Below are 22,262 nucleotides of genomic sequence, written 5' to 3' on the forward strand. Positions count from 1 at the left end.
AGAATTCATTTTTCTATTGCAACATTTTCTTCAATATCAAAGCAACAGAGGTTGAATTGATGGAACACGTAATTCCTATTGAAAGTTTTGCCTCGGATTTTGTGAAGTTTTTCCTCCGTCTAACAAGTGTTTATTGTTCTCTGTCCACTTGAAATTGCAATTAACTGGCTTCTCGTCTTTCACTCCGCGAATAATTATCAATATTGACTCACGTGCAACTCTTTAGTCATGATAAAGTTTTGGAGCCACGTCGCCCCAGCCCTAATATCAAAGAGAATTAACGTCAATTCCTTCAAATTCGTTCTGTCATTTGTTACCTGTTATTCGTCCAACAAAACCAAACCTAACAAAAACTCAAACATTCCTTCCAAATGATGAGTGTTAATACTGTGTGTGTGTGTGTGTGTAGCTTGCACACATGCATTGTGTAAGCTCCCTACACTGCTGTAATTCTTGCTGTGTGTCAGAGTGTGTGTGCATGCTGTATTACGTGTGTGCCAATTGTGTGTGTGGGCTGTTCCCTCCATTACCCTGAGCGGTGGCTAGGGGGTGCACTATGGACATGGTGTGTGTGTGTGAGGGAGAGAGTGAGAGAGCGGGAGAGAGAGAGAGAGAGAGAGAGTGTGTGTCAGTAATGTATTCCTGCCTTTGGCTGGGCTGGTCACATGGGGAGAGCAGCCTGTTTAAAACAGCCTCAGCTTGCTCAGTCAGAGCAGTGCGAGGCGCAGACAGACGCACACCTTCTCTCTCTCTCTCTCTCTCCCTCACTCTCTCTCGCCCTCTCCCTTTCATGCACGCACACACACACATGCTCATGCACGCAGACGGCAACCGTCCTCTATCGGACTGACACCACACACACGCTGGGATAGACACACTGTGCCCCCCCCTCCCTTTCCTTGCTACAGTGGAGAAGAGGATAAGAAGTGACATATCAGGAAAAAAACAAATACAACCAAAAAAGAAGAGGTTCACAGTGAGTAGCATATTGATTTTTTATTTTTTTATTTTTTTTTTAATTGTAGATTTTTTTTTTTGGGACTTTATTACTGCTGCCTGACCAGGACCTGACAGGGGACTGAGGTAGGGGAAGAGAGTTGGATGAAAATGACTGAAAAGGACTGTGACAAAAAAAAAAATGGATTACCAGAAAAAGAAGAGGTGACAGAAGAGAGTGGAGATGTGTTTGCTGCTATAGTGCAACATCGGAGTACCTCTCCATCAATCTGTCCCTCTGTCTGTGGGATCTAATGCTGTTAATCAGCAGCGTGCGCTTGGAATGAGAGGAATGCCACTGCGTGGAGCAGGAGTATGGTTTGCTTTTTTGGACTCTGGTGGCTTTTCTGTGTATGTGTGCGTGTGTGTGTGTGTGTGTGTGTGACTGACCATGTCCTCGCTGTCTTTTTTGCGTGTGTGTGTGCTTGATACTCTGGCTGCACCGTGGTGGACACGCCATGCTGGTGATGAGCGGACTCCCTGAGACTCACGCAGCACTGGCTGTGATTAATAGAAATCCATTGATATGCAGATGGGGGAGGATAGACCTGTCACAGTGCTCTGTTCCCGTGATATGAGGGATGCGTCGGGAGGGAAGGAGGACAGTCTTCGCCGCCTGTCCTCAGCCCAAGTGTCTGCCTGCCTCTCACTTCGTCTCCCTGCTTCTTTCTGCCGCCGCCACTTATCTCTTTCCCCCCGACACGCTGCTCACTATCCCTTCTTGTCTCCCATCTTTAGAACTTTCCCCGTTCGCAGTTTCCTCCTTCAGCCGTTATGTGTGTGCTCTTCATGGGAAAAAAAGGATTTCTCATCCAACTCCTCTCTGTCAAGCCCCCACATGGGTACATGCCGGTATACATGGGAGATTGCTCAGTAGTGTAGAATGAGAGAGGATCGTGGAGTTGTGAGGAGAGAAGGGGAGAAGGAGGGGAGGGTTGAGGGAGAAGAAAGAGAGAGGAATGAAGGAGAAAGTGGAAGGAGGGGAGGGTAAGTTGAAGGGGTGGTGGTGGGGGCATTGAAAAGGCTGACACTGGCTTGGACAATTAGCCTGGGGAGTCCGTCCTGGGGTGCTATTCTGAGAGGGGCTTTGGCCCCTGGGCCCTGGGCGTTGGGTCATGGGATGCCTTGACCCCTCCAGTCGACAGCTAGGCATGGGAGCCATTATCACAGCCTGATTGATTAGCACTGAGCGGAAATCCCTTTTCTCTTCACTCCTTGGGAGAAAAAGACGGGAGCTTTTTGTCCTTTTGCTGCTGCTGGTTTAGTATCTGCCTGCTTGAAAGTGTGAGGCTCTGGTTCTTTTTTTTTCTTTCTTTTTTTTTAAACTGTTGTCAGTTATAGAGGTCTGGTTTCCATATATCTTTTCTTTTTGCGCTTGTCCCGCCCCCCCCCTACTTTTATCCTCCTAGACATGAGAGTGTGTGTGTGAGTTAGTACAATATTTATTTACCAACAAGACAGTTCCCCCCCCCCCAGAGAAAGATGCTGCAATGATTTGCCAGGAGACTTTCTCATCCTCTGACATCCGATCTGATCGTGCCTCCGCGTTAACGTTTTCGGTGCCTGTGAATCCTGCACCTGCAGGTGGTGCATGCCTTTCAGAGACTTCCTGAAGGTTGAGAGGTTGTGGAGTGATAAAGAAGTGGAGGTGAGAGGGAGAGAGGAGACATGGAAGTATATACTTCTGAGCAGCATGGGAAATTGAGCTTCTTTCTTCGGTCCCTGTGTTCCCCCCCCCCTTTATGTCGTCTGCATCTCCATCTCTTCTCTGTGTTTTGATCTCCCCTGTGCCATCCCTCACTACTTTTGCTCTCCCTCAACACCCCGCCTCCTCAGACTGGGAGTTTAGCGGGGTGTTTAGCCCAGCTCACGGCTGATCAAAGCAGTATGTGTCAGACTGGGCTTAGCCCAGGCACCCCTAATGGAGCACCGTTTTCATGCCTAGTTGGTGGTGGAATGGGAGGGAGAGATGGGAGGTTGGAGAAGGCGGGGGATGGAGAAAGGGGGTGCGAATAGAAAGGACTGACAAGAGTTCAAGGAAGGAGGAAAAGAAAACTCGGCGCACAGACAGACGGGGAAAGTGCTGCAGAGACGAATGAATGACACATGCAGGAAAGCACATGAGGAAGAGAGAGTAAAGATTTAGAAACCAAACAGGAAGGAGTTAAGTAGTAAAGAAGAAATACAAGGCAAAAGTAGACGGAAAACACCAAAGGCAGAACACAGAGACACAAAAGTGAAGACATACAGATTGTAAATGTCTTCCTGGTCCTTTTTTTTTGCTTTTTCCTGTGGAGGGACCCCAATACCAGCAGGGCATACAGTTAAGACCAGCTCAGGATAGCTCCAACACATGGTTTGGTTTTAGACTGGAAACAACACCAGACGGGAAGAAGCCTGTGTGTGAGAGAGAGAGAGAGAGAGAGAGAGAGAGAGAGAGAGAGAGAGAGAGAGACAGAGAGATGATGGGAAGAAGAACTTTCTCCCTCGCTGTGTTGTGTGAGTGCACGTGGAAAGCATCTGTGTACCCTTCTGTTTTTGGGCTTAAATGCCAAACACCAGACATACATTAATGTAAACTCTTTAAGCTTCTTGGCCATTGATCCCAAAATTGGAAATTGAAAAGAAAAAAAAAAGAAAGAGGCAAAATGTCGGAAAAGTTACAGTTTTCAACTTTGAGCGATAAGAAGCCTCCTATTGTGAAACGCTGATTGAACACAGAACGCAAAGAAACTTTGGTGTCATTTTGTGGAATTGAAACATGTTGTGATTGGGCGACTTTTAGGCCCGAGATGGAAAATTGCATATGGGAAAAATGTATTTCTTTTGTTTTAAAATAGCTTTCAGACTCGCTGTTTGTTGTGGTAGAAACAATGGCTGACAAACTGTGTGAGGTGAGTGATATTGAAGCGGAGCTCAACGGCTTTTTGGGGGTGAAACAACAATGACATTGACTTAGAACATTCAGACCCAGATGTGCTTGCTCATCCGTGAGTCGGCTCAGCGGGTGAGAGATGGGGAGATTTCAGTGAGTTAGAGCCACCGCCGTTGACTCGCCTCATGACACAATGCTGTTACAGCGTCACTGAAAAGCTAATATTGTCAATGTCAACACCACTGAATTATAGAGAAAAAGTGGAATGGAGTGTGAACAAATGTGCGTGTTTTTTCCAGTCACATGGTTTTTGGACAGCAAAGAAAACGATTGAAAATGAGAGCAAAAGCTTGGAGCTCTCAAATGGTTTTTATTTCAAGTGTCTACCTGCTTCAGAGGCTGAGAAATCTTTGTCTGAGGGTGGGTGGGGTGTTTTTTTTTTCTACGATGAAAAAGTTTGGTGACATTTTCAAATGAACCCAGAGAACTCGAGATATATTGATTGGTCCAACTGGCATATAAGCGGCGATCAAAGAGAAAAGTAATTAAGTGTGTTTCTGTTCCTCGTTTTCATTTCTTCCTTTATTTTCCTTTCATCTTCTCAATTTCTTCAGCGATTTCTCAGCCTGTAGTCTCATCCTTTCATCACTCTCTATTTTTTTTCTCCCCTCGATATATCTTCTCTGCTCCATTTACTTCTCCTTTTTTCTTTCTTTATTGCTGACTCCTTACCACTCCTTTGCCCTTACATCCTTCTTTTTGCACACATGTGGATTTCTGGGACAGTGACGGCCGCTTTTGTTATGAATGAGTCCCCCTGATTCATGACAGGCCAGATACTGCCAACTACTTTGTATCCATATGTGTGAACGCACCATTACTCCCTTAGGTCCACTCTGTCTCACCGCCTCTACACTCCCTTTTTCCTCTCTCCCATCCCTGCGTTGCAATGCCGGTGTTTATGCTACAGACAGAAGAAAGGTAAGGTAAAACTAGGATAATATTTCCCCTAACATACTTACGGCCTGGGTAAACATCCTTCGACAGATGTCCGAGTGCGGGCCTGATCAGAGCAGTGCAGGGGCCGTGAATCTCGCTGCTGAAACATACACAAAGGCTACAAATTGGAAGCCGCTGTGGAGAGAGGGGAGTGAGAATGAGGGAGGCAAGGAGAGAGAGCTCATCTCACCTTGAAAACAAAAAGTCCTCTCTGGATGGGAGAGGTCAGGGTCCTGAAGCAATTTTTTTTTCCCCTCTTAGTAGCAAAAAGAAATATTTTCACAGTGCGGCAGCGTTGGTGTGACAAACATCGCTTTATCTAATTCACGCTAGAAAACATTTGGCCACAAACGTGTGTTTGGTTCCGCGCTGGAGTATCAGCCCATTGTAATCTTTACACATCATAACTGAATCATCTCTCTTCATAGGACTTTATCTGAACCATATTACCACCGTAATCGTGAAAAGAAATGGTTAAAGAGTTAAAAGGAAAGAAAAACAACACAGGAAAACAAATCACTGGCATTACTAGAGTGTGGATATATCAGAAAATGGTATATATATATATATATATATATATATATACATATATATACATATATATATATATATATATGTATATGTATATAAACACTAATAACCCCCAGTACAACAGATCTATGACAGGTCATACATTGCAATGTTACCTGAAACTGATTCAATTTTGAAAAGGCGTTTTAAATGGATTTGAATTTGCAAATCCTGAATACAGGAGCGAGATTTGACAAAAGGTGGTAAAAGGTCAGAGTCAAAGGAATGTTAGAAGTTCATATGTGCACAAGCACAAACGGATATATATCACAAGCTTCTGTGGAACGACTGCAAGGGAAAGATTTGAATCCAACAAGTCAGAGAATGTCTGAAAAATCCAGTGCACAGCTCCCACTGTCTCTCTGTAGCTGTCTCTCTTCAGCTACATGTGCCACTTGCTGTGTGCTTTTATCTAAATGCACCTAAGGGTTTGAAAACATGACAAGATTTTGTTACGATTTGGCCCCAATTAAGCAGCTTCACATACATTTCGCATGCACATTTTATGACTGCTTCCGCTCTGCACCTCAAGCTGGAAGATCTGGCTCGCAGAGGGACTCACTCCAGTGATCCAGAGGAAATCTTGTGCTTTCTTTGTACATTTCTAATATGGAGAGAACAAGCAGAAATTAAACCGGTCTCCAATGCCGTAACTCATAACATGCCCTCCAACTTCAGCACATGACCTTTAAATTATGGAAAGTTGTGAGATGTTGATAAAAGAACGAGAAAGATCTAGCAGTGTGTGGTTGTGAGTGTCTCTGCTTGGCTTGTACGATATTGTCTTTTCCCTAAACTTGTATATTTGTACTCCCCTTTTTGCTCTGTTTGTGTATTTGCCTGTTGTCTGTGCTTGTGAGTCAGAGTCTGTCAGTTTGTTTTTTCGTCTGTCAACGTGTGTGTGTGTGCTGGGGTGTCAGTGTGTGTGTTTGGTTCTGTTGTGTTTTTATCCCCAGCCAGCTCTCCATCCATCCAGCCCCTTTAGCATTCTTGCAGCTCATGCAGATGATAGCAGATTTGGACTCCTCCAACTTTCTGATCAAAGCTAATGAGGGATGAAAGAGAGGAAATAGAGCAAACAGTTTATGACTCAGCCCTCACTCACACCCGCTGCCCTGCCATCAGCATATCCCTCCATACATATGAGGGCAGTCAATTTTTATCCAAAATTGTGCCTGTCTGTTTGAACTTGGAGAGGGGGATTTCAAATTCAAACCAAAATGTACAGCCTAGAAGCTCATCCCATCATCTAAAGGCACAGTGTGCCACTTGTGATCAACCCTGTGTAGCTAAAATCAAGTGTACTAATATGTAATGTTGGGAAATGTCTTCAAAAGAATAGAATAGCATGTCACGTTTTATTTGTTTGGACTTGATTTTTGGAAACGGTGACAGCCCTAATACATATGCACATGCATGCACGCAATGCACTCAAAAGCTGCTTCAAGGGCATTTGATCTTTTCAAAACTGGAGCTCAAACTAATTTGAAATGTCACACTTTGTTATAATGCATTCAAGAGACCACCTCACCCGTCCCCAACGGGTCGCACTTCCTTGCAAATAAATGTTTTACCATCTCAGTGGTGATGGCACTTTTATGAGTATTTCAGAGAGTGGGCAGTCGCGCACCAGGACTAGCAAAATATAATTAGCTTTCGCTACATCCTAACGAAATAAAAACGCTGATGACTCTGTTTTACTTTACAGAGAATAAAGTTAAAAAAAAGTAGTATCTTTTTTTTAAATCAAAAAAACTGCCGTCAATTTCACTTTGTTGTTGAAAACCTTCTTCTGAATTTTCACCTTTGTTGTTTCTCGTGCAGAGGAGGAAAAATAGCTTCCTGTTTGCACTGGCATGCACATGCCCCCCCCCCCACCCCTGTACCTGATTTGTCACAGGATGCAGATTACCTCTGATAATGAACCGCGACCCTCATCTGGGAGATCATCGTTATCTGAAAACACTGTCTTGAAATGATGGTACGTTTGTATCACAGCATAGATACAGTCTCAGTCTTGCCATAAGTAAAGCTGATGCTGACAAGACTCTCATGCTACCTGGCATGTACTGCACACTATACTACTAACATAGTTAACATTGCATTAGGACATATTAAGTGCTTGAATTCGACGTAATTTACTCCGACATTATGCATGGTGTACGTCTAAATGCGCCGTGAGAACAAGTGCAGCAAAGTAAATGTGCCTCCAGGCAAAAGTACAATATGGCACAGTATGTATGCAGTGCAGTAACACATGATGGAACTTGCGGGAGAATCGTTAATCATTTCTCGGAGCAGTAGATATGTAATGCAGACTCCTACATGCATCCATTATGGGGTGTATGTACTGTATGTTTAGTTTGTTGTAAGTACTGGACCACGTATATAAACGGTATAAAGGAGGCTTTAATTTGCTTAAATCAATTGCATTGAATGCATCTGCCACCTGTGGTTGCTGCTCATTTACACTTTCCCACAGGCCACACTACTTTGGTTAAAATTGTAATTTTCAGTCGTGAAGTTGGGTGCATTTTTCTTGCTTTTTTGTGAATCAGGGTTTCTTCGCATTTGTACGTTCGTCTGAGGCATCTGCCCGGACGACATATTGTGTAAAATCTGACGCAGTTAAATTACCACTTCAACTCTTAAGACAAAAGTAGTGTAGGATGAGAGCGGGGAGATGCGTGACCATCAGGGAGAGCACATGCGAGAAAAGCTGGTAACCACAGAGGTCAGGTCAGGTCTCGCTGACGGCAGACAACACTGCGGTCACTTCTTGAGGGAGCAAACAGACGGCGAGGTCAAGAGAAGTCCGGGCAACATGAAGGAGGGTTCCCACCTGGGGCAGAATAAGGGAATACAAGATAGAGGAGAGACTTCCTGGGTGAGGGATTTAAAAAGACAAGAGAGGGCTTGTAAAGATGGCTGAAAGGATCGGAAGGAAACTTGTGATTGTGGTGAGCAAGAAAATAAACATCAGAATGTTTAATTGAGGAGTTTTACCTGCTGATAGTGGTTGTTCTGCATGTGTTGTTGGTTTCACATCGGCTCCATCTGTGTGTAAAATGTGACATCACATACACATTAATCTCTTGTTTAAGTTAACTGTTGTCCCAAGTTGTAAAACGTAAGATCAGCTAAAAACATACATGGCTAATGGCCAGGAAGATGAATGCACATCTTTGTGCTGGAATTTGAGTGAAGTAGACGAAGAAGAAATGGACTTGTGGCCGATTGAGGTCAAAGCAGATGAAAGCCCAGGTGCATTGCGGAGCCATTTAACCTGGAAGTGAATGCTAATTAAACACATTCCCACCGGTCTAGAACCTTTTGATTAAAGAGTTATTTTGACTAGTGGGATCCGGGTGAAAGAAAGGCAAGGTTGTGAATGTAGGAGGTGACATTGAGCGGCTTGGATTGACCCAGCAGCAAATGCTGCAATTGCATTGAAACATAGGGGAGGAAGACTTGAGGTGACGAGAAGATATTTGAAGCTGTGATCAGTGTAGAGGAGAGAGAAAATTGAGAAAATGGATGTGAGGAGTGCAGAAAAAATGGTGCACGGGGGAGCCTAATACCATTATGGCCCCCCGTGTGATTGAGGTCAGAGACGACGAAGAGGTGCAGAGATTAGAGAAAATGAAAAAGGACATGTTGGACAGGTTGGGAGTCAAGGCCATGCTTTAAGTCGAGATGGGACAATTGTGATCGCAAAGAAGACAAATGATCAGGAGATGTGGGAAATTAAATGCTTTGTGAGGAGTCCAGGTGAGATGAGAGTACGGGGCGACACACAGCGTTGTATTTTTAGTTTTTTTCATGTAGCAGTATAACTGAAACTGAAATTGAGTTTGCTTCTACGGACGGCACACAGCATCTGAGGACACGCGAGTGTACAGGTGTTGTTACAATTTGTCTCATATTTTATTGAATGACCTAAAGAAAACCCAAAATGGAGTGAATTGGATTTTTGTATTTCCCCTCACGGCTACAATTTTTCACTTGATGTATATCAGGTTTGCTACATCAGCAGTGGGAAGATGAAATGCTGCCATCTTCATTTATATGTTTTTTTTTCTCCACTCAAACTGAGACCTGACATTAACCATCCCTGTGTGTAGAGACTCTTCACAACTCTGGGTTCGTGCCACATTATTAATAATGCACCGCATTAATAATGCACACGTTTTCCATCAGTTGGAGAATCAACATTAGGGCTTTGGCTCTATGATAATGAAGATATTATCTGACTTTTTTTCGTGGATATTTATTGTAATATACATTACTTTGTCTCGGGTAAGACACATATGTAAGCTGTTAAAGGGCTTGGGGCGGCGTGTTTGTGTCTTTCTAATGCCTTTGTCCACTCAAGTGTGATCAGCCACTGTCTAATAACGTCTATTACTGCTCATGCCCAAGCTCTTTCCATATCCGTCCATTGGGTTGCTCGTGGATGTGTGTATATATATAAAGTTCCCTTTATGCACAAGTGTGTATGAGTGAGTGCCTCTCTCAGAGCTGGAGGCTTTTAATCTATTAAAGCCTGATCCTTAAACACTAATCAATGCACCCTTTTATATTTCCATTACAGTGCAGAGGGAAAGCATAAAAATAAAGCATGACCATGGAGCACAGTAGTGACCACAGAACGCCGAATCCCCGCGGTTATTGAATACACTCTGCGACATTTGCCTTTTTTGAGTCAAAAACGGGGGGTTGCGAGGCTGCGCGGCGATGGATTCTTTTCAGTGTTTGTTATTTTCACGCACATTTAGTGTCATTTTTCCTCCGATTAAATTGATTTCCGCTCTGATTTGGCAGCTGCTTCCCTTCAGTAGTGCTGTGTAGTCATAACACTATCCGTTCACTATCATCAACTTGACTGAAGGTATTTGTTTTGAAAGGTTTGTTTTGATTTGGTCTGGTATATTTTGTATTTCTAAAAAAAAAAAAAAGTCACACCATTTTGCTTCCGCTGTCGGCACACATTCAGTTGTTGAAGCTAATTGCAATTTTGGTTTTATTTTTGGGCATTGGTAAGGTTAGCATAGCTGATTTTGCACTCACCAAAGACAGTTCCTGAGAAGGGGGGGGAAACAGTGAAGCACTAGAACTTTTGACAGGCCTAGAAACAGCAGTCAGAGTATAAGACAAGTTATAAGACAGGTTTGGTATATTTAAAGAAAAATAGGAAACTATGCAGACATGAATTGTCAATAAAATCCCTTTTTGGAACACGAAAACAGTCTGTATTTGACAGTTGAACCATGGGTACATTCTACAATTCATTATTTTCTTATTCAGGCACACTGAACTACCTCGGGGGGGTTTATTTAAAACATGTATCATTGTTGGCCCTGATCACATTTCTTCCCCCACTCTGACATTTTCCCAGCTCTGGGCAATTAGTTCTGCGAAAGCAAATTACCCATTCTACAACAAACAGAACTGAGATTTAATAAATCAGAGTCATCAACAGACGCATGAAATTCCCCTTTCCATTTAGCCAACCAGTAAACAGAATAATGAGCATTTGCCTGATAAAAAAAACAAATAAATAAAATAAAACTCTTCAATTTATCGGGAACGCTCAAGGAATGGAGTCAAAGTGCTTGTTCAAAATGTGACTTTTACAACTGGGACTGTCTCATCTGCGTCTTTTACAATTAACCTGACACCTCCCCCTTACATTTTGACACATAATTCCCTGAGCTTGCATGAGAACCTCTGCTTTTCTGTGCATCGTCTCCGTTAGCAGACTCGTGTCCTTGCGCCCCCTCTTTTCGTATTCTTTTAAATGTAGTGCTTCTCACTTGCAGTCTTGCATCACGCGTTGCCTTTAGACCTTGTGTGTAATCAGTGCTATAATGCACACTGTAGCCTCCAGCTGTCAGGAGAGAACATCTTCAAGCCGCCATGCAGCTGACAATGCGCCCTCCCGTTTAAGGGATGATTTACAGCAAATGAGTGCAGTGCAACAGGAAGCCACAGTTGGCCCCCTACCCCCATTTAAACCCACTAAATTGACAGTATTTACTTCTTCTCGGCGCACACTTTATTAGCTGTGTCTGCTTGTGTACATGTCCCTCAACCCCAATTAATTTAGTACTCTTAAGTGGCAGATTTGCAGTAGAGTGTGCTAGCCTTTGAAGCATGCTTTATTAGCGTTGCCTGGGTAACCTGCACCAACACCCACCCCCTACACCCCATTTCACTGCCACCCCACACGCCCCCCCTCAGCTCCAGCATGCACGTGAGCACATTTGTTTAACTGCATTTAGCCAACACTGTTTTCTCTGCAGGAGTGTACGTATGTTGTGTTTTTTTTTTTTCTCCGCTCCACTGCGGTAGTTTATTAGCGATGTCTCCTTTGATAGTTAGTGTGCACGCTTGATTATGGCTGAAAGGGAGTGGGCTGGGCGCTGGGCCGGAGAGGAAGTCTGCCTAATGATATTAACAACATCCTTTATTGGGTATCTACTGCAGACGGAGGGAGGAGGGGGAATAGAGTGATGGAGAGGGGAGAAAGGGGGCTGAATAAGGGGAAATGGGGGAGAAAATGTAAGGTTAATCAAAGAAACATTTTGTGGAGGCATGTGTGTTTTTCTCATCCTGCCTGGGGATTGAACAGGAAAATAAGGCAGGGATCAATAAACAGGGATGCAGAGGAAAAAACAAACGGAATGGAATTACGAGGGGGAAGGAGAATCCCCCGTACGACTGACCTTGACCCAGTGTCACAATGGCAGATATTCTCACTCTGTCTTATAGATATTATACAGAACTTATACACTCCCCTCTGTGCCCCCTTTAATAGAAACGTTACAGTTGCATCACCAAAATTGCCTAGCAACCATGTCTGGCTCCATCGTGGAGGTCCACCGGGGGATTAGCGGTGCAAAAAAATAATGGCTAAGTGCCCGAACAGCAGGGAAGTAAATACCAGAGATACCTCCAAAAATGATTAAAAGTAACAGTGTGTCGGTGTTAATGTCAAAATATTTGTCTTTAAGAGAGTGTAATGATGTAAAGCAAGTTCTGCGGCTTATACTCTTAACACCTGACACCTCATGATCAGCACTTGTATAACAATAATAAGGCTTTATTTCCTTGATTTCATCTTTCAATTCATAAAGCCAACAGAATTTAATCTGTGTTCGGCGGGTGATTAAAGTCATTGTGTTCAAATACTGATGTAAAGCTTAGAAGAGAGGCTTTGACATCAACTGAATTGGCTGGGGTTGCTTATGGAACCTGACAACGTATTCTTACAGACGGTTTAGTTTGAATTTGGTAGATATGAGTCTACATATTCAGTAGGATAAAGTATTGAGGGGGTTCACAGCAGTGACAACCACATGTTTATTCACAACCAGGAGGAATTTGTATTATATCGTTATCCTTACATGCTATAAATTTGAATATGGTATTAATTGTTTTGCTTCACTATCACGTACAGTTGTTCCTTTTGTCAGTTTGAAATTGTCTGTCAGTTATGCAGCTCGACTTCACATGAAACGGGTGAAAGGAAAAGCCTCAGATTTGGCGAATGGAGGTGGATTATTTCATAATCAGCTCGTTCTTTTCTTTTCTTTTGTTCTATGAATATGCATTTTATCTGTATGTATTATCTATAATGTGCACATTATAGATAATATGAGCTATTGTCAGCGATGCTGAGAGTTGTCTCTCACAGTGTTTCCCGAACTTCCTACACTGGGAAGTAATAAATTATTTCCAAGAAGTGTTTGGTAAATGAATTAAAACATACTTAGCTAGAATGTTGGGAAAATTGTACAGTGGACTGGGTTTTAGTGACACAAGGACCCGTTTCATGATATTATTGAACTTTCAAACAAACTAAAAATGTGTCATCAAAGCAGGTTGTGCAGTTACATTTGGAGAGGTCATTTGCATCACGCATAATTCTGCCATTAGTCAACCTTGAAGCTTGTTTTCGCTCCATTCAAACGCCCCGAACGCACACTCTCTTCAGAAATTGATTTACCACTTCCTCTGAAGCGAATGAAACGAAAAGGTGAAAAACATCACGGCAGACTTCTGTGTTTACCTGTGAGCAAAACAGCGCGTCGAGCATTCAACGTCGAGGGCTGATTTTAGGCCAGCGAGAAACGCTTACACAGAACAACACATGTCGACAGATGCGGCGAAGGCGCAGGATTCTACCGCGGCAACGTAAACACGCGCTGAACAATCACACATGCGTGTCCTCGTTCACACACAGACACTCGCACGCAGACACCCATTGACAGGGCGTTGATTGTTAAGCATGCGGCACCGATCCCCGTCTCCCACTAACACCCAGCGAAAGCTGTCACCTTGAGAAGCCTCGCTCAGCACCCAAAAATGTCAAGGCTGGCAATTTCCTCTATTTACCTTGGCGAGGTGCCTGAGGTCCCGTACACATCCCAGATGTGTGCGATTGTGCGCAGGAATGTTTATTTGTCTGTTATGCGGGCGCATTTGTCTCCATAAAATTGACTCCGACTGTGTGTGCCTTTGCAGTTTGTCTGTCTGAGGTCTTGCATGTGTGCGTGTGCCTGTGTGTGTGTTTGAGAGAAACACATCCAGACAGAAACAGATAGATAAACTCATCCCTTTGCACCGGGTCTCTCCGTAAGCTGTGTCAACATCTCTCTGCACCTGTGGCTAAGCAGCTATCGCACGACTCATAAGCAGTCAGCAGCCACACGGTCACACATTTGGAACTCCCTAAAACCGTAAAGTCTTAGCTCTCAAAAAGCTGTGGGTGTTCAGCCGACAAGGTCACGGTGTCATCGCAGAGACAAAATTGGCCCACAGACGTTTACACAAACACACACTACAGGCGTAAACGAACTGCGGCGACAACATTTAAATAAAACGCATCTCAGTGTCCCGCCTACGCTGCTGATACTCGCATTCACAGTGGTGTCACATTCACTGACACGTAATGACAGACGGGCGCACATTATGTCACCTACACACGCTGAGACACCCACTGGTCTGTCAGAGCTACAGTATCATTTGTCTTCCCTCAGGATCTTGATCTTGCCCCAGGTGGAAAGTGAATGTGCATAGCTGCTTGTGTGTGTGTGTGTGTGTGTGTGTGTGTGTGTGTGAGAGATATAAAAAGCGAGAGGTTAACTTATCTTTGACACGGAGCCAGGAGAAGAAAATGGCGCCTTATCAGGGAGAACTAAAAAAAGAAAAGTCGAAATAACCTCCCACACTGTAAATAACTCCAGTTTCTATCTGTGTGTGGTGCGTATCGTGTGCATTAAGAGCCTTTTCACAGTGCCCGTGAAAATCACCTACAGAAACCCCAGCATTTTATATAAATATGGAATCAACGCTGGCAAAAAACAGCCCTGGACACGCGCGTGTACACTGGCTGCCGGAAGCGCACCACTGTTCTATGGCCAACAAATTGATGCGTGGTGGATAAAAAAAACCTCCAAACACCAGCTGAACACACCATCTGTTTCCCTGCGATCTCACTCATTAGGGACAGGTATTTTCATTTCTTTTTTTTATTCCCCTTTTCATGTTGTGGGCATTTCTATCACTCATGCCGTGTTGCTCCTATTGTCATTTGTCTTTCTCGTATTGAGTCCCATCATCCTTGTTGCTGCTTATTTATGTCTATCCTCACAGATTGTTGAGCAGATCTGATTTGAAATCAGCGTTTTATTGATCTAACATATGCGGCCTGCATTTTTAAAACATATTTCATGAACACAGTCTCACGCTGAACGCTGTGTCCAAAACCCTGTAGGTGATTGCTGCTACTGCTGTGTTCATTATGCTTTTTTTTTTTTTTTTTGAAAACATTTGAAAACCAATGGACCCGTCAGCAGTGAGCCCAGAGGCAACAGTCATGCTAGCCTTCTGCCATTTCGGCTTCCAGATGCAACCTTTACATGCTCCATCTGTGGCTCTGATTGCTCTCTGCAGCCACCTGCAGTGGTGCCAACTCTGACAGGCTCAACCGCAACTAGTCTCCTCTAAACACATTTTTATTGGTTACTTATGTCAGTACCATTACTGTATGTGTGTGCTTTATGTGTGTTCCCAAGCTCTCTGGACTTTTATTTTGAAAAGGGGCAGCTGGAGGATTAACTGATTCACATCAATCTTTATCTTTACACTGGATAAAGCCAAATCTTTGATGTGAGATATTTTTTGTCACCCCATTAGTCAACAGCAATAAAAACAAGTCTATTTTTAGGGAGGAAACATATTCTTTAACACCGAGCGCATCGCAGACATGTGCGTAGTTACGCGGCGGTTTGTGCTATCGGAAAAATCCCAACAGTTTCTGAAGACTGAGAGGTTGCACGTCAAAACCCAACGGTAATTAAAAAAACGGTTATTACGGTAATTTCACTTGCACTGTTGCAGGAAGCTGGCTTTTTTTGACATACAGTAAATTGTAAATAAATAGATAAACTGCCAGATATTGAAAGTTATTCTGGAAAAAATGGACAAAAGCACTTTCCTGGTCCTTTTATGGTTAAATTAAGCAAAAAATGATAGATTTTAGGTTAGATTTTTAAGAGGCTTAGGTGTTAAAGGGTTAATGAAAATGAGATAGATATAGTAAACCCTTGTGTGAAACCCGTCTGACTACAGATCTGTGTCTGTTACTGAGGCTGAGCTTTCTGGCTTTGACAATTTTTTAGTTTAATTGAAATCTACAGATACAAATAAACAAAAGTGTGAGATGGACGTTTTCTGCCCATTAGTCCAAAAAGATGTAATAAGTTCTGTGTTAGGAAAATAAAGCGTATTGGCCAGATTGCAGTGAGCCATCGCTCATGTTTACACAATTTGTAAACACACGCGTGCACACATGTGAAAGGGAGAACATGTGAAATGCGTTGGCGCGCGCGCCCGTGTGTCAGAAGCAGATTGGATTTCACTGTGAAGGCATGTTGAACAGTCGCTCAATTTCCTGCCCGACGTCCAGTTTTCCCTCCCCATGACAAATTCCTCGATTTCCTCGCAACACATTCCTGATGCATTATTGGTCACGGACATTATATGGTCCCACAAATTTCTGTCTCTCAGAGTCTGGGAAGTATCGAATTGCATGTGAGTTTACGCAAGCAAGGAAAAGAGAAAGAAAGAAAGAGTAGTTGTGAGCCAAAATGTTAGCCACTGGTTGGGGAATTATATATTGTCTTGGTTTTTTTTTACAACCAGGCTATTACTGTAAAAAAAAAAAAAATCAACATTTTTTATCTCCAGAACACTGTGGGACTGAACGCGGCGAATTAAAATACAACTCGTCTGATCCCGTCGCAGTCTATTTAAGCAGATAAAAAGACTTAAAGAATATATTCTGTAGGCCTTTCGTCTATAAACAATGTCCTTTAATGAGATTGAAACCAGAGGGAGAGCATTATCTGTAAAGAATGAGTGGATGTTTGTAGTGGCAGTGGGGGAGCTGACATTGCTTGAGGCGTCCATATTGTTGAGGAAAGTTAAGGAGGTTTAGCTCAAGTGTGAAATCCATATTGAGGCCCTTCGGTTATGCTCGACTTGATGAGATGCGTGCGTGTGTGTGTGTGTGTGTGTGTGTGTGTGTTCTTGCATCTGTCTGACCATGCTTGTGTATGCACATGCACACAAATGTGTCATAATGAGTGCATTACCATTGACTGTGCACTTGTACAAGTGCGTCGCACTGGCATTCCCATTTAAGTGTGTGTGGTATAATTCATTACCCTCCGCTGTGGCATAAATCCACAGAGTGGTAGCTCAAATAGACAGAAACGTAGGGGGAAAAAAGTCCATATGGAACTTATCTTAAGCGGCCATATTTCTTCATTACTAGGAGCAATTTGTTTTAATTGCCTACTTAGAAGTAATATGGCCTCAAACTGGCTTCTTTTTTTTTTTCCATAAAACCCCAAAATGAAATATGAGAATGCATATTAACTGCAGTGATTATGTTATAATAATCAGAAAATTGAGTTGTCAAGACTGGAAAGCCTCTTAAAGGCGGTTGTAACACAGCGTATGTGTGTGGGTGTGGTAGGAAGTGAGGTTGCGGTTACATGGTGGATTTCGCTGTCAAATTTTCCCACTTAAACTTTTTTTACGTATAGAAAATGAGGACATGCTGTCGTTTTCTACATTTCCACCTGTTCACACTATAATTTGAGGGCTCATGTGGGGAAAAAGAAGAAAAGTATGTTATTAGTTAAACAGAGACTTTTACCAAGAAGTGCAAATGGTTTTAATAAAATATAATTGGGAACCCTTTTTTATTTGGGAAGACCACACAGATATTTGGTTGCTCTGAAAACAACCTCAACGCTCCACGCCTTTGATTGTGATCCTCAGTGACTTGATTACATCCCATTATTTTCTGCAGATTTTTCCACGCCGCACATTCATCTTGCAAATCACCTGTTCTACCGCATTGCTCTGTGACATGGTGCCGAACCCTGCTCGGCGCAGCCATTGGAGGAATGGTAAATTGTGGCCATTAGGGATGCACATGGTCGGCGACAATACTTAGCTAGCCTGTAGTATTCAAATTATGATTGATTGGTATTGAGGGGGGCCCCCAGTATAGCTTCTCCACACCATTACTCCACCAGCAGCAGCCTGGGCTGTTAACACGAGACCAGGACGGGCCCATGGATTCAGGCTGTTGATGCCAAGTTCTGACCCTACCATCTGTAGCCTCAGCAGACCAGACTCGTTTAGTTCTGGTGGACCTGTATCTACTGCAGACTGACATTTCCAGTTCTTGGTTGAAATCTGCCAGCTTGAACCAGTTTGACCATTCTCTTCTGACTCTCAATCCACTGACCTCCTGCTCCACTGTATGCCCTTTCTTGAGTTTTTTGGTTTTTACAACATTGTCAGCAGTTTACAATCTTGACAATGTTAAGATTTCAGAAAGTACTCAGTTGTGACAACGTTTCACAGTCGTGAAGGGCCTCAACTCTATCTGTGTGATTTTCTGCACTGTTCTTTTATGACTGGCGAGCCACCTGCAGACACGAGTTCGTAGCTGTAATTACAAATATGTTGGCCTACCGAATACTGCATATCCCCCGGGGGATAATTCCTAAAAAGCGGCATGCCCATGCCCTCTTCAGCATGTACCACATTCTAGTTAATTAGTTCAAGATAATCCCAACTCTACTTTGCTGCAGTCTTAATACCAATGTATATGAACACATCTCACATGCTGAGTCAGAGTTCCCCGAGTGGCTTGTGCTCCAGGCTAATTTTGCTGATAAATGGCTCTTGAGTGAAGCTCATGGTGAGCAAATGAATCGACGATGCACGGATTCCTTGTTTGACATCATAGTAAAATGTCCGTGCCTCAAAATGTGTCATTGGATAGACGAGCCAGAATTAGATCAGTTTTAAAGGCAAAATGCATGATGGGCTATGTCAAAAAAAATAGAGAAGATTTTGTATATCTTTTAAAAACGTTGCTAGGAATAGTTGAAAATTACGATAGGAACAAATAACTAAGTGCATTTTTTCCTTTCAGCTCTCTGTTGTTTGACATTGCTCATATTAGGCTGCTAATGTACCCAAGGTTCCAGCAATTACCTTTTCATACATAATAGTGTTGTTAAAACACAGTGTATGTACGTGCACAAAAGATAAACTCTGTCAGGATGGATTATGAATATTACTGCGATAAAAACACATTTTTTTCCCCCCCCTAACAGTGATTCTCACCGTGCTCGGGGCCGTGCTTGACTTAGCTCTTCCAATCATTTCTCATGTGCAAGAGGCTTTTAAGCTCCATGTTCAAAAGACTGGCATAAGGGATTCTCAGGGGGCTGTGACACTCCCATTAGGAATACGATTTCCACAATAGCATTAACTTAGAAACACACACCAGCTCTGTAGTCTCCCCGCTCGCAGCGGCAGATTGTGCTTGCATTGTACCCGAGATGTCATTTTTCTTGACTGGATTTTGAGTCACAACTTCCCAACATGTGAAAACTTCTGGAATTTAAGTGGTCAAGAAAACAGCGAAGAGCCTGTCTGTGTCATTTGAAATGCAAATGCCTGCGCTTTAAACTCGTTCTCAGCTTTCCTAAATGAGCGTGGATTGGCGGCGGTGTGGCAGTGCGCTGCATTCGCGTGAACCGTGGTTTTTAAAATGGATTTTCTCGAGGACACAATGGGCTGCATGATAGATTTCCATGTTTCTTGACTCCAAGCAATCCTCCTAATCTCATTTGCAAAGACAAGGCAGACATAGTTCATTATTTAAGGAACAGAACACACCTGTGGCGCATTTTGTAGAATTACATTATCAGTGGGCGTGTGGGAGGCTGACATCAGTCAATTGCCAATCAAATCAGCTCCCTCTAATTCCCTTTAAAAGCCGTGCACTCTCTGCCATGAGGCACTGACAGTTTGATTATGTAATGTCCAGGCCAAATTCTCCTAAGAGGAAAAGGTGGACGTCTGAATACTCTCGTCTTAGAGGTGCAGAGTTATAAGACACAAAGCGCAATACCTAAATATAAATACAACAAAGGCCTCCAAGGGGCACATGATGTTTACGTTACGACGATGAGATCATTGTAATGTTCTGTTTTTAACACAAATTGAAACATTAAGACTTGTTGTGTTGAAGTGCAGCTGCTCTTGTGCATCTTGAGGTGAAAAATGAGAGCCTGGCTACCAAATATTGCTTAAAGGAATACTTCACCGATTTGCATTTAGCTTTGTAGTACTAGAATACGGGTCGTATTAAAAAAAAAATTACGTTTCCCAACCACAATTTCCCCCTGAGCTGAGAAATTCATTTATTTATTTGTTACATGCCCTCCAGTGACACTTGGTCCTGTTAGCGTAACTGTTAGCAAAGATGGCGGACACTGTTTACATTGAGGTCCTGTGTCTATAAAAGTGTGGAATTAGCGTTTGCAGTTTCAAGCCAAAAAAAAAAGAATGAAGATATATTTCGACTCAGGGGAAACTGAGGTTGGGAAGCACAGTTTTTCAAAAATACTAGCCCTATTCTAGTAATACAAAGCTAAATGCAAATGGGTGAAGTATTCCTTTAAGTGTTGCACTTGTAGACCTGAGTCATACATTTTCTTTTGCTTCGTGTCTCACTATGCTTTTCCATATGCGCATACATGCCCACAGTTCCACTCAGGCTAAAATTAGCGTCTGTAGAGATTCACGTACATTCTCACAATCCATTTCTCACTAGGACTTCACCCCCATGCACTTATCTTTTTTAAGTGCATCATCTTTCTTTTTTTTTTTAACATAATGCTTTGTTTTAACTAGGCTGTATTTACTACTTTGCTCTTAATGGTTTAGGTATTTATTGTATACTAATTTCTGCTGAGTGACATTTTTAATTTTCCATGTTTTTAACATGATGAATGACAGCATTGAAGTGAACCCACTCGTATGTCCTTGTATTTTTTGAATACTGAGTTATACATGAGTGGGTACCAGAGGACCTCTTCGCATAACCTTAAACACGTGTCCATGGTTACCGTCGTCTTTGCTGTCTCGATTTTACCCAAACGCAAGACGCTAGCATACCACCAACTTGAAACTGTTGTGCTGCAGAGAGCATGCACAGGCGTGGAGGACAGTCCACGAAATGTGAAATTCATTAGAGTTGTGTGAGCCAGTAATCATCCTAAAAATCTTAATGTCCTGTTACCATATTGCCAATTAAAACCAAGGCACAAGTTTCCTTGTGTCAAAGCCTGTGAAGACAAAAGAAGCCACCAAAACAAAGCCTCTGCTGAGTTGACTCTCGCTGGAATCAAATAAAGAATGCTTCATTGAACTGTGGCCTAAGTGGCTCACTGATGACGATTATGGAGCAGAAATAGATTTCACAGAAATTGCAGCATCTTGAGATGAAACCAATTTTACTGGTGTACAAATGGCAATTTTTTTTATTTGCTGTGTCATTAAGGCTTGATTGAATGCACACTGCAAAGGAATACAAATCTAAATGTGGCACATTTAGATGAAACTCCATTTAAGAAGATATTTAATTTGCTCATTGTTGCCTAATTTTGTCACAAATAAAGATCACTCGCCGGCTGCTCATGGCCAATGTTGTCGGTTCAAAAAAAGGGTGCTCTGTTGCATTTGAATCTGACAAAGCAGACGGAAAATGATTCTTACTGCTGTCTCAGAGGTGAATGGAGATCCTCTTTTTCTTTTTTTCTCCCTGCTCAAGATTCGAGCGATAAAATTGAAAAGCGGAAGAAGTGCCCTCTGTCTGAACAAATTGCCCTCGCTGTTGATGCTAGTGTCGTAAAGACAAATGAATATGGTCTTTCTATGTTAATGGTTGAGTAGTTTTCCTTCAACTGCTATTCAACGTGACTCCATCTGATAACCACAGCAATTTGCTGCTGCCTCCGTTGTAAAGAAGTGTCCAAATTGTCAAAGCACTCTGTGCCTGTTTTGTTAAAGTAACTTTTGATTCAGTGAATATACGGTATGTGTAATAGAATATTATACACTGAGGTGCATCGTGGTGCCCAGTGTACCCTTGCAACCCTCGGAGGATAAGTGGTATACATGATGGATGGATGGCGTTATATATTGCGATATTTCCACTTGTGTACTTCCACTGACAACCCAGTCAGAGTAAACGAGCCGAACCATAATCAGATAAGACTTTTGGCTTCACATTTTGCGGTGAGAATTACCCAGAAATAGTGGAGATCGGAGCTGAATGTAGCTGAGAGAAAGTGTTAAAACTAAGTAAAAAGCACTCACTCTGCATGTTCTGATTGCCCCCATTTAAAAGAACTTAAATTAGTGTGCGTATGCA

General features: G+C 42.7%; 1 long non-coding RNA gene across 1 annotated transcript in view; it reads left to right on the forward strand.

Annotated features, from left to right (window-relative positions):
- Nucleotides 1-691: 691 nt before the first annotated feature.
- Nucleotides 692-22,262, forward strand: part of LOC122764903 — an 85,120-nt gene continuing 63,549 nt past the window's right edge. The window contains exon 1 of the long non-coding RNA XR_006359899.1: nt 692-976. This is a non-coding gene — a long non-coding RNA (uncharacterized LOC122764903). The remainder of the gene's footprint in view (nt 977-22,262) is intronic.

The sequence above is a fragment of the Solea senegalensis genome, unplaced genomic scaffold (assembly GCF_019176455.1).
Source record: "Solea senegalensis isolate Sse05_10M unplaced genomic scaffold, IFAPA_SoseM_1 scf7180000017754, whole genome shotgun sequence".
Taxonomy (NCBI): domain Eukaryota; kingdom Metazoa; phylum Chordata; class Actinopteri; order Pleuronectiformes; family Soleidae; genus Solea; species Solea senegalensis.